The following is a 13,862-nucleotide window of genomic DNA, read 5'->3' on the forward strand; positions in this document are numbered from 1 at the left end:
GTGGCAAAGTATTCTGACTTGTTAAGACATTATTTTGATTAGGAATATAGAATATTAAATAATGTAGGATATAATTTAAGATACAGATCATATCAAGTACAAAGATATTATAATAATTATAATAAACTGACTCTGGAATATAGAATACCCTGTCTGATAAATGCTTTGCCAGTTGAGTTACAAAATTTACAAAGTAAATCTCAAGTAAGAACAAGATTGAAAGTATTTTTTATAAATGAACAATGATTGTTAATGACAATTTTAAAAACTACTTATAAATCATTATGCATTATATTGTTTAAAAAAAAATCTAATTGTATACAAATATATCTTAGTACAGTTATTGAGATTTAGCTATTATAAAAATATAATATAGTCTATGTAAGAATTATTTAGGTTAGGTTATGCATTGATTATTGTAATTTTGTATTAATTTGAAGTAGGTTAAGCAGTATATCTTAGGAATTGTTATTAATAACTACATTTTATTGATATTTTATTAATATATAAATACATATATATGACTTTTATATTATATTATTAATGTATATATTAGTAGTATATTATTAGGAATTATATGTAATTGGAAAATGAGCTAAAATTTAATTTTTAGAAATAAACTTGGTCTATACAAAGAGATCTTGATATATTGTGTTTTTATCAAGAATTTTACACGATATAAAATTTATTTTAATTTAATTGTTTTTCTAAATTGTATAAGATAAGATTCTTAAAGTTATAAATCATCAGTTATTTAATTAGTTAATTTTAATTTCATTTTTTTTCTGTTATAACTTAATTATCTCTTATCTCTCCTGTTAAGACCGAGGAAGAGACCCTCCAAATATGGAGGATCTTTTCTCCAATCGCCTATAACTTCTCCTACATTGTACGGATTAAATAAATCTTATCTTATGAATTTTACCCTCAAAACTATTTTTTTCAATATTTACATTATTTAATTTTTATGTTTAACAAGTGTTTTTTTTTTGTCCTGAATGAAAATTTTCTCTATTTTTCATTCTTATTAAAAAGAATCTCGTTTTTTATATTAAATTAGCTCACATGATTTTCAAATATCTCCCTTAACAGTATATTTAAAGCAAATATTTGATTTTTTCCTCTAGCTTTTGTAATGTCCATAGCTTGCTCCCATAATCGTTAGTAATATTCTTAAAGCCTTTTAAATACCTTGAATTTAAATTCGTATGCTTTTCTGTTTCTCCATTTATAATTCACCCCCACTTTAAATATTCGTAAAACTTCGCCTATAACTCACAATAAAGCCTTTAATATCCTAAGAACATTTTAAAATATTAATATAATTCAATGGTGTACATACGAATAACTTTAACTATCGATAAATCATTCCATATTAATGTTTTAATAAGCTAATTAACTGATTATTTAATCCTTAGGCGGATTTTTTTTTAATAAAAAATCTAATACAGAGCAATAATTTATTAAATTTAACTTGTACCTTTATCTGTAATTTTTTAAATATATTAAGATTTTGCTTTACGTATTTTTCGTTTCCGTCATAAATTCCATTTTATACTGATATTTTTATATGTAAAATATACTTAAGAGATTATCATAAATTACACTAACGGTTAATCTACGATGCAATATTCGAATATTACGATATAATAACCATAAATTTAAAAATAAGCTAATATCATTCATATTCTGAAATGTTTTCGATAGCTATTTTTAAAAATTAGGGGAACGAACATAAAGAATGGGAAATAAAGTAAGAACAAAGAATATAAGAGAAAAAAAGGAAGAATAGAATTGGGCGTATGTATGCAGAATTAGAATGTTTTAGAGAGAATTATGTCGGGTTGCGAGTAATGGATTCAAGAGAAGACTATGTGGGTGGGGGTAGGGGGTTCCTAAGATGGTTAGGTATGAGGGTAAGGGGTAAAGGGGGGGTTGAAACAACGCATAAAGGAAGTGGAAGCAAGTGAAATATATGCATAAAGTGTAGCAATAATATTTAGGTTGTGTTGGGTAGGGTGGATTGTGTCTTAGATCTGTTACGACTCCCTTGAGTCTTGGAGCATGGTACTGTAATACAGGTACTAGGCTTTATTGCCCGCTCGACTACTACTCGGCTAGCAGTTAACATTCAAGATGGAGGTCAGGCCGATAAAACAGTTGCAGGAGGGAAATTCTGCAATTTAAAAAACAACAACCCTGCCGGAATTTCTCCCCCTGGAGTCACAACCGAGCGGGGCCGTGGCTCGCGGATGGATGGCTGGCTCACGGACAAGAAATGCTCAACATAATGGCTACCCTTCAACCTCCCCCCTCTGTTAGCTTTTACTCTCTCACTCATTCGTCGAAACATCCTAGTATCCAGCTATCCCTATACTTAAACACATATACACGTACATTCTAACAAACAAAATTCACTATATATACACACACACACACACACCCTGTCTGTTATCAACGACCATTGTTACATTCGTTACTTTTTATTCACAAACAAGATAGTAATTCAATCTTTAAATCATTTTCTTTTATTCTCTGGTAAATTTTTTAGATTTTTTTTCTGTAGAAAAAATACAAAACAATAACTATATAATAATATTTTTACATAAAAAAATCAACTTAATAATACGTAACATAGGTTCAATTATAAAATAACGTTTTTATTATCCTATTATAAATAATAAAAAAATATTGTTTTTACTTCCTTGTACGAAGTAATGAAAGTACTGTGATATCGAAAAATTTCGGTATTCAGATTTCAACGGAAATATCCATTTTGACTTGTTTCGGTATGATGTCTGTACGTATATATGTTTTTCGCATAACTCAAAAACGATTAACTGTAGGATGTTGAAATTTTGGATTTAGGAAATTTTGGATTTTTTTTAATATCTAGTTGTCCACATCCCTTTTGATTGCAATCAACTAGACAAAAAGTTCAAAAAGACCAAAATCTAAAACATTTTGAACTTTATCTTAATTGCAGTAATAAGCCAATATTGAGAGCTGTTCAACGAAATATCATAAATGTTACTTATTTTCGTTGGTTCCAGAGTTTATAGCCAAATAAAATTTTAATTAATGAAATATTTGGACCCTACAAGGAGAAGGCACATCGGTTACTATCCGACTTCATTTCATTTAAAAAAATTTTTTTAAATTTAAATATAGTGATTTATTAATAATTATTAACTACCGATTGAAAAAAAATGAATAAAAATCAGAAGTTATTAGCAAAATAAAATATTATGTACTTTTCACAGCAATTCAAAAATGTTTACAGAGGTTAATAACTATTAATAAATGAATATTTTAAATTAAAAAAAAGTATGTATGTAAAGTCGGATTCGAACAGATGTGTGCTAGATTACGAATCCGACACTTTCTCATTTACACCACATAACTACTTGAGCGACATGAAACAAAATTAATATACAAACTAATATAAAATGCTGATGCGGACACCACAACAAAATGTGATGCATCTGATGTCCACTGCAATGTAATTGTGTAACTGTCTACTTTATTAAAGAATTGGAGGATCGTATCTCACTTTCAATTGAAATAAGTTTAAACGAAGTGCAGCAAAAAATGTATATATGTAATTCATTAGGCGTACAAGGAAATCATGTGGGTCCAAATCAGATTTTTTAGAAGTTTTTAAAATAAATAAGTAAACGAATAACAAAATGTTTGATTATAATTGACAGATCCTGTATAAGATATTAGTAAAAAAGATTACACTTTTACTAAACATAGAAAACTTAATTTTAACCGTTAAATTGATCTAAATATATGTATATATGGAGTAATTCGTATGTATATATATAAACAAGAAAATGCATTGAAGTTTAACATAAATATGCATTTGAATAGTATTTTAGGTACCGGGTGTCCAAAAAAGAACTTTGGAGTTTCAAGAATGAATATAGATTTTATTTTTTAGCACTCAGTAGTGTTTTATGCGTAATCTTAAAATGACAAGAATTAAGTTTTAGTTTGCACATTCTTTATCAGATAGCAGCTGCGTTAAATTGCAGCACAGACTAAGCTTTTATGAACCCGGGCTTCAGTACAATGCCGTTGATATAAGAGAAAATACAGTGCGTGTAGTGGTTCACAGAAATAAAATCAGTGACTGTCATACAAAGAAATTATATACGAGTCCATAGTAGAAATTCTCCGATTGACTAAATCATAAATCAGTGGTGTGAACAGTTTTTTTGGAAACCAGAAGCGTTCTGAAGGAACACTCTCATAAAGGGCTAAAAGACAGATAGAATCGACTGTCTTTCCAACAAAGTCCAAAACATTCAGTTCGTAGTATTAGTCGTCGATTAAACATTCCTAAAACACTGTCACGATGTTGTTCGCAAGCGATTGAAACTTTATAATTATAAACTGCAGCTACTATTTGAAATTAAACCTAACGATAAGCCACAAAAAATTCAATTTTTAATGACCATTTTTGTTAGAGATCATTTCTGCTAATGAAATCTACCAGCAGCGCATTTTACTTTCTGATGAAGCAATATTTCATATTCGTAGAGTCGTGAATCGCTCTAATTTTTGGGGATGGGGCTCAGAAAGTTCATACAAATTGGTGGAATTCGTCCACAACTCTTCGAAAATGAATGTCTGGTGGTATGGTATCATGAATAATCTAATTTTGAGCCATTTTTTTTCGGTGAGCAGACTATTATGGATATAGTATACTCGGTCATGTTAGAGAACTTTGTGTTTTCACAGATTGAAAATATGGAAGTCCTAATTTTCCAACAGTACGGTGCTTCTCTACAGTATGCAAAAATTGTGCAGACTGTGTTCGACAGGTACCCAGAAGGCCGGATAGATAGTAGCTCCAGGTTCATCGCCGATGAAGTTCTTCTTTTAGGGCTACCTAAAAGACATCGTATACCAAGAAATAGTCTAGTCTTAAGACTTTAGATTCCGTTATTAGATTCTGTTACTGATTACTTTCTCCTTTTAATCTTAAGATAATTTCGAATTTTATCCTCCTGTAAAAGGAACATTTTAAAGGTTTATTTTCTTTTCCATTCTATTTTTCCTAATGTCGATATTTCACCATCATAAAGCGGTACACGTGACATAAATATTTTTTAATAATTTGTTCTAAATCTTTCTAATTGATACTTGCAAATTATTTTTGTATCAGTCTGTTTTTGATGTCTAGATTACGATTTCATAAAATTAGATTTCATTTTTTTTTTTTTAATAATGGCAACGATTTTGCTGAAATTACTTGGTACTTTTTATCATTTATTTTTTTACCGATAAAATTACACAAGATCTTTTAAGCATATACGTAGAATATGTGAATAAGATTTTATAGCTTATGAAAAAATATCATGCCTGACCGGAATTCGAACCTGGGATCTCCAGATGAAGGGTCGAGATGCTGCCATTTTGCAGCGGAGATCGGCAGAGTGATTATTTTTTAATTTATTCTTATTTACTTTCATATATTCTATATAAATATTTTTAACTACGCAAAGGAAAAAATAAAGGATTGGAAAATAAGAAAATAATTTATTTTCATAAAAGAGCTAATAAATACATTATATTATAATTATATTTTATTATTTTTTATTTTTAAAATTCTAACTTTTATAATTTTCATATATTTTTTCGCAGCTACCAGTAGTAAGTACATGGTAATCATCTAAAATTTGATTTTTCCTGGAAAATTATACATATTTTTTGAATCCAGAGCCGATGAAAAAACATTGATATTATTAAAAGCTTCTACTGATGTTTATAAAAGTGTGCATTTGTATGTAGGCTGGTCATGTTTTTATGCAAGAACACTCTTTCTTTTGTTAATTCGTACTGGCTTTTTTTACGATAATGGCTCAGTGAATTATATATATATATATGGCATTAATGCTATTAAATTTTTGAAAAATTGGTTCAAGTGTAACCAATTTTTCAAACAACTTTGCAGTTGCATTAATCATCCAAACAATTTCTGCTGCATTTGTGATGTAACATTGAAGTCTCAGAAACGAAATATAATTCTATTGATAAAAAATCTTATGAACTGTATTTTGGATGTAAATTAGATGATCAGGACAAATCTTGGGCTCCTCATATTTGCTGTGTTTCTTGTAACATTAATGACTGGTTGGCGAAATGGATCTCATCACATGTCATTTGCAATTCCAGTGATTTGGAGAGAACCAAAGGATCCCACCACAGACTGTTATTTTTGTGTAATAAAGATATCTGGGATAAAAGCTAAAACTAAACGTACTGTTAAATACCCTGATATTCCCTCTGTTATGTAGCCAGTGCCACAAAGCCAAGAACTTCCAATTCCTGTATCACAAAAAACATGGAACTTGGATAGAGATGAAAATGTCGAATCTTATGCTGATTTATCAGGCGATGAAGAAAGAGATCCAAACTTTTTAGAAAATAGATATACTGAATCCCATTTAATTAATTAATTAGAATTAAATGATCTAGTTCGTGTTCTAAATTTCACAAAGAATCAAGCAAAAAATACTAGCATCAAGACTAAATAGATGGTATCTTACAAACAAACGCTAATATAACTGCTTTCCGTGACAGACAATCAGAATTTGAAAATTTCTTCTCTCTGTACGAAAACTTAGTAAACTGTAATGATGATTAAAGCTTAGTTTAAAAGCTGTTCTACTTCACATTGGAAATTAATAACCATCAATACCATTAGCATACGCTGTTCACCTGAAGGATTCTTATGAAAATAGTATTGAGCAGGATTCAGTATGAGAAATATTTTCGGCGTATTTGTGGAGTTCTGAAAGTGATAGCGCTTTTACTTGAACTGTAACTTGGATACACTAAGTTCTGTTGCTTTTTGAGCGAGTGGGGCAGCAGAGTAGGAAAAACCATTACATAAAAAAGCAGTTGCCAAAGAGAAAGGTACTGACTGTAGGAGAGAAGAATGTTGTTAGTCAGGTATTAAGAAAACCATAAAAAGTTTATCTTCCGCCACTACACATTAAGCTAGGTTTATTCAAAGATTCTGTTATAGCAATGAATCTTAATGATACAGGATTTCGATCCCTAAAAACAAATTCCCTAATATAAGCGATGCTAAAATAAAGGAAGGTGTACCACAAATAAGAAAACTAATGAGTGATCCGGCGTTTGAAGAATGTTTGAATGATTTGGAGATTACTGCATGGAAATCATTTCAAAATGTGGTAAACAACTTCCTTGGAAACCATAAGGACAGTAACTACAGAGAACTTGTGAGTGAACTCTTTCAAAACTACAAACAACTTAGTGTAACATGTCACTCAAATTCCATTTCTTACATTCACATTTGGATTTTTCCCCTAAAAATCTCGGCCCTATCAGTGATTAACATGGAGAACGCTTTCACCAGGATATATCTACAACGGAAACATGATACAGGGAAAATGGGACCCAAAGATGTTAGCCTACTACTGTTGGAGTCTAAAGAGGGGGGTATCTACCTACAGCAAATTACAGCAGAAAATCGAAAAGAAATAGATTTTAAGTGAGTACAAAATGCATTTTATGTATTGTCGTATTACGTTCACCATACATTTTTAGTTTCAAAAGAAATTTTAATTCCAAAAAACTGAGCCTCATAGAAAAAACCTATATTAATTTATATGAAATCAGCATAAAAATACTGTAAGAATCAGCCATTCAATCTCATTTAACAAAAAAAAAAATTAAATTCTGTTGACCAGTAATTAGATCGAACTTAATACATGTACCAAATATATTATGGTTAGGTCCAGTAGATTTAGAATTTTTAATATAATTTTTTGGGACACCTGGACACATTTTCAAAATTTTGGATATTCTAAAATTCGACTGTGGTGAACGTAGAAATATCTTGCTAGTTTCATCAAATTCGTTGAGCGGTTCAGACCGGATGCTCTATCACACAGATATACATTTATTCTCATTACTCATTAATATAGACAACCAACATTAACATTTCACCAATTCAGATTAATTAGCGAAAGATCATATCAGATAAATCTAAAAGAATGAAGATATGGATTTATTAATTTAAACAAAATAAGCAAATATATATAAAGCAGTCGAGTAGTTTATTATGGTTGTAAGTTACTAAACATAGTTTAAATAATAGTGTTTTTTCTTAATTACTTTTATGGTAACAAGATTATTAAGTAAGAACCATTACTTATTAATAGAATTAATGGTAATTATTATTGAAGAAAATCTTGAAATATAGTCAAAGAAGCCGAGTAATTTATATAAAAAACCAAACATTGATTGCTAAAATAATAAAATAAATTACAAAAAGCGACTTTAAAACCCAATTTAAAAATTAAAAAATAATGTTTTTCAATTGTTTAAGTTTTAGAAGTTGGCACAAATTACAAATATTATCAATTAACGCCGACTTAAGTCAAAATTAAAGAATTATAAAGGGATTATTTTTTTAATTTTGGTGTGAGTTTTTTAAAATACTTTATTATTCATTTTTTAATTAATTTGTATTTAAACTTGGAATATGGGAAAAAAACAAGCATCTAGATAAATCATTTAATGAAATACAGAGACATAAAGAAAGGACACAGCTATTATTGAATGTCAGTTTAGGCTTTCTGGAATTCGGGAGTTTGTAAAATTTATTTTATCCTTTAGTATTTCAACTAATTTTCACAAAATTTTTCGTGAAAATTATTTGAGTATCAGAATACTACCAGGTTATCATTGGCCTTTATTAAAGTGATTGTTATATATTATTACATTTATTGAGCATTTAAGAATCCAATAACATGCAACGCTTATAACAAAATAATATGTAAAATATCGTTTATGTAATCAATGTGATTTTCATTAAAAGAAAAATTTTTTATTTAAGCTATCTAGAAAATAATTAAATAGAATCACCAGAGGAATTTCCTCAACAAAAAAAAAAGGAAAAAACATTATCGAAACCATTTAAAGAGGAGAGGTTTGAACACGGATAAAAAAGGTTTGAAGTAAAAAATACATAGGGTCGGGGAACAACAAAAGATAGGTAAATTATCAAGAATGTGTCAAATTTTGTTTAAAAAAAAGTATGTCATTTATATAGCATAATAATATTACTTACAATTAATTGTTGAAAATAAAAATCGTTACCAAGCCGTGGCGGAGTGGTAGCGTCTCACCCCTTTCATTCGGGGGTCCCGGATTCGAATCGTGGTCAGGCATTGCATATTTCGTACATTAATTATATAACAATTTCCACTTACCAACTATTTTTATTATTACGTCCGAGCGCTTTCTGATATTAATCCATCATCAGGAACATTTATCTTTTATGCATTATAATTATTTCCTTCACAAATTAATATATTAAATGAATTTTGAATTTGAAAAACAAAAATTATAAATACAACAACTGAGAAAAATAATGTCGACATTGTCCGTCATGTCAGTATAAAGCTCTCAATTGATATTTGTATTTATAAATTTTGTTTTTAAAATTCAAAATTTATTAAATATATTAATTTGTGAAGGAAATAGTTATAATGCGTAACAAATAATTGTTCCTGATGATGGATTAATATCCGAAAGCGCTCGGACATAATAATAAAAATAGTTGGTAAGTGGAAATTATTATATAATTAATTTATATCAATACCAACGGGCCGTGATTAATAATAAAAATATATCGTACACTACAAAATTTCATTTCCATATTCCCGTAAACAAACTTTCAAAGTTTCTGTAGTGAATTAATTCATCAAGCAAAAAAAAAGAAGGAGAATTTCAAATTACCAGTTTCATCGTGCACGTAAAAATCTTATTACCAATTTTATGGTTTACTTTTACTTAAAAAATATCACGGCACTTAGCTGAATTATTGTAATTTACATGTTCACCAAATAAAAATTATATTACCTGATATAAAAAAATATATATATATACGAATTTAATACATAAATATTTCATCACAAAATATTTATATAATAAATGATTAAAAAAATAATACACTTAACTGACATATGATGAGTGAACTGAAATAAATGAAATTTTATTTGTACGTAAAAATTTATTAATCAATCGTTTAAGTTAAATGATACTTTAAATTTAATTTTTAATATATTACATGTACATATTATGAAGAATGACAACATTTAAGTGTTTTCGATTTAAATACGGGATGAAAGTCAAAAAAAGTACATTATTTTTTTAAAGATTTGTAAGATTACTGAAGTTATTATTAAAATATATATTGAAAATCATTTTGTTATTTTGTAAAATAATTTTTTTAAATCTTTTTTCAGGTTATTTATAAAGAATGGACGAAAAAACGGCGAATGAGATTACAAATGGTGAGTGTCAATTATTCCATTAGGCTAATTTTTTTTTTAACATTCACTAAATATATATATATATTTTGTGTGTGTGTGTGTATATATACACTATATATATATATATATATATATATATATATACATATACTAATATCACCGTTCTGGCTTTGCCTGCGCTATATGGTTACAGGGGATTTTTAGCTGGTCAGGGTAAACTTCGCTCGCCCTTCTCGTCTAGCCAAGTGCTCTGTTCCCTGGACCCCCTGGGTTTATCAAGCTTCTGAGAATAATAATGTTAAATAAAAATTAAAGCCCGTTAAATTTATAAAAACTATATGTATTGTAATTTCTTCAGAGCAACAGTTTGGTCAGTATAGGACTAATTGATTTTAGATTTCCCGTCGAGAAATACATAATCAAAATTTAAAGCATAAATTGCTATATAGTAATATATATATGCAATCCCATAAATATCTATTCAGTATCGGTGGCAAAAACGGTAAAAATGTAAAAAATAGTTTGTTTTTTACCCCTTAAAATTTTAAAATTCAAAAAATCCAAAAATTGTTTTTGATATTTAATCTTAAAGTATGTGCAATTCCAAATCGAGTGAATATTTCATTTAATATAGTCGGAAATGGGGAAAATTTGCAGTCATTGTTCGAAATTTTTTTACTTTTCTTCACTCCTTTCAAAATCAAATTAGAAAAAATTTATAAATTGGTTTTTAGATATTCACATGAAGATTACACAACCAAAAATCAAGCTGATAGTTTCATTTGTCGTCAAGAAATTAAAAAAATTGTAAATTTCATTATTACCATCTTTTTAATCCTTTAAACTCGAATTTCAAACAATCTTTTCTTAGAGTGCACTTACACCCTAAGTAGAACTGTATACAAATTCTCATCATTTTGTCTATTTTGTCAGTAGTTTTTGCTGGGAGTTCGCTATGAATTACTCATGACATGTTTTTTAATATATATAGTATACTTTTGTTAATTAAAATGATAACCAGTGTGAAAATAACATTAGATGAAATAAAATAATGCCCTATATCCTTAAATTTAAACGTCAAATTCTTAGTAAAATCATAGTAATAGGGCACTGCAGTCGTGTGATTTATTTTACAATTTTATCCTAAGTTTAAATTATGTAGACAATAAAATTGTCTACACATCAAAACTGAATTTGATAATTATCGTGAAAATTTTGAAAAAAAGGAAAACTACACTAAATATTAATTGAATTAAAAAAAATTCTTTTCGGCGCGCCGGTAGATTCACGGGTCCTAAGTAGGGGATAAAAAATATTTTCACCTTAAAGTTAAGACTTAAAATTTATTATAAACGATTTTGGTCATCCCTTACCGTAAGGGTTGGTAATATTAAAAATTGTTTCCGATAAAAGTTTTAGGTAATGTTTAGAAGACTAACGATCGCTTTAAACCGATTCAATACTACGTCTATTAAGGAAGGTATGATTTTTTTCGTCTTTGAAACTCCATTTTTTCCACTCCCTGGGCCAATGGTTGATGATATCAAAAACCTTTACCCAGATAAGTTTTAGGCCCTTATCCAAAGAATAGTAGGAACTTTAAACGAATTCGATATTTTTCTTAATAAGAAAGTTATAGAGATATCTTTTTTTCGAAAAATCCCCCACCCAATAGTCCGATTTTTCCCATTAACAAACTGGACCGAGATTTTTTATTGTTATATTATATGTATCAATTTAGAAGTGATTGACGCAAAATTACGGCAGTTATCGTGTTTACAAGAAAGTGAAATATATATATATATATATATATAAATGTAGATATAAACTTTTGAACTGACGGTGGTTTTGAGGTCTGGGGGATGTGAAACGCGAGATATGTTGAAATTTTCTGGAAGTCGAATCATGATACGCATTACAATAGGTAGCTTTCTTTTCAAATCTAACTAAAACATTTGATTGATAAATGTAACAGATTTAGGCTAAGGTAATTAAGACTGGTCAATCACTGTTGTATATACACGATGTATATACTCGTAGTATAACTCTTAATTTTTTTTTTGTTTTCTCTTTTGTTTTACTTAAGTAATTTTATTTTAGTGGAGTACCGATTTTATGTTTTTATTTGTTTAAATTATTTATTCTGCTGTTTATTTTAATTAGACGATACCGTGTTCGCATCCACACAAATTATAATTTCTGTTAAGAAGTGATTGATTTGATTATCTTTTTAGGAATAGAAATTTTAATTACACTTAATAATAAAAATTAAAATAAATGTTATTTGAAATCGATCGGTAATAAATTTAATAGTTTAGATAATCATATAACTTCCCATTATTTATTTCATTCTGTTCCAGTGAGTACGGAGTTGGAATATCCTACATACGATGAAATCACAGAAGATTTTGTAAAAGCTGGAAAAATCAGTTCAAGTAAGTAATATTGATAATTTTTTGTTAAATGTTCATAATTTTTGTTTTTTTCTCATCCCCTTTATTTTTGCCGTTTTTCGAGTTTTTTCTGTAATGCTCCCCGCACTCTTTATTTATACAATATTTATGAATTGTTGTTTTTTTACGTATTCACAGAATTTGATTACGTATTTCACGGAAAGCCGACTTATACAGAGAAGAATAACCTATAAAGTCCTTTTTTCTACGGCTGTATTATAAAGTTTGAATTACGCGGCTGGAACCTGTATCACAATGAGGGTCATTATGAGACAGATTTTCGTTATGATAAAGGTGTTCAATCAATCAAAAGCCTACTTTTTTCAACCACTGACCAAACAGAAGCGGGTATTGTTTAATGTATCAGCTGGTTTTATTTCCTTGTACGAAATAAAGGAAGTATTGTAATCGCGAAATATTTCAGTTTTCAGATTTCAACGGAAATATCCATTTTGACTAGTTTCGGCGTGACGTCTGTACATACGTACGTATATATCTCGCAGAACTCAAAAACGATTAACCGTAGGATGTTGATATTTTGGATTTAGGACTGTTGTAACATCCAGTTATCCTCTTTTGATTGCAATCGACTTAACCAAAAGTGTCAAAAAAAGCTCAGAATCCAAAAAAAAATTGAATTTTGACTTTTTCTTAACTGTAGTAATTAGCCCACATTGAGTGTTTTCAATGATATATCATAAGTTGGTTCCAGAGTTACAGCCAAATGAAATTTTAATTAATTAGATATTTGGATCTTAAAAGGGGAAGGCACAACGGTTCGAATCAGACTTCATCTCCTTTTTCTTTAAGTTTTTTTTTTAATTTAAATATATTAATTTATTAATAATTATTAACCTCTGATAGTAAAAAAAATTTTACAGTAAATAATAATTCAATAATACAATTTAAAAAAATTAAAAAATATCAGAAGTTATTAATGAAATAAAATTTTATGTACTTTTCATTTAAAATAAATGTGTATATGTAATTTAATAGGCGTACAAGGAAGTCATGTGACTTCCACATCAGATTTTTTACTTTTATTTTAATCCAATTGAGTAATTAGCAAGCAGGGGGTGATTTG

The 13,862-nt window shown here is 28.4% G+C and overlaps 1 long non-coding RNA gene across 1 annotated transcript in view; it reads left to right on the forward strand.

Moving 5' to 3' along the window:
• Positions 1-12,760, forward strand: part of LOC142328916 (uncharacterized) — a 219,848-nt gene extending 207,088 nt beyond the window's left edge. Inside the window, exons 3-4 of the long non-coding RNA XR_012757383.1 lie at positions 10,299-10,346; positions 12,686-12,760. This is a non-coding gene — a long non-coding RNA (uncharacterized LOC142328916). The remainder of the gene's footprint in view (positions 1-10,298; positions 10,347-12,685) is intronic.
• The last annotated feature ends 1,102 nt before the right edge of the window (positions 12,761-13,862 follow it).

The sequence above is a fragment of the Lycorma delicatula genome, chromosome 8 (genome assembly GCF_047948215.1).
Source record: "Lycorma delicatula isolate Av1 chromosome 8, ASM4794821v1, whole genome shotgun sequence".
Lineage (NCBI taxonomy): Eukaryota > Metazoa > Arthropoda > Insecta > Hemiptera > Fulgoridae > Lycorma > Lycorma delicatula.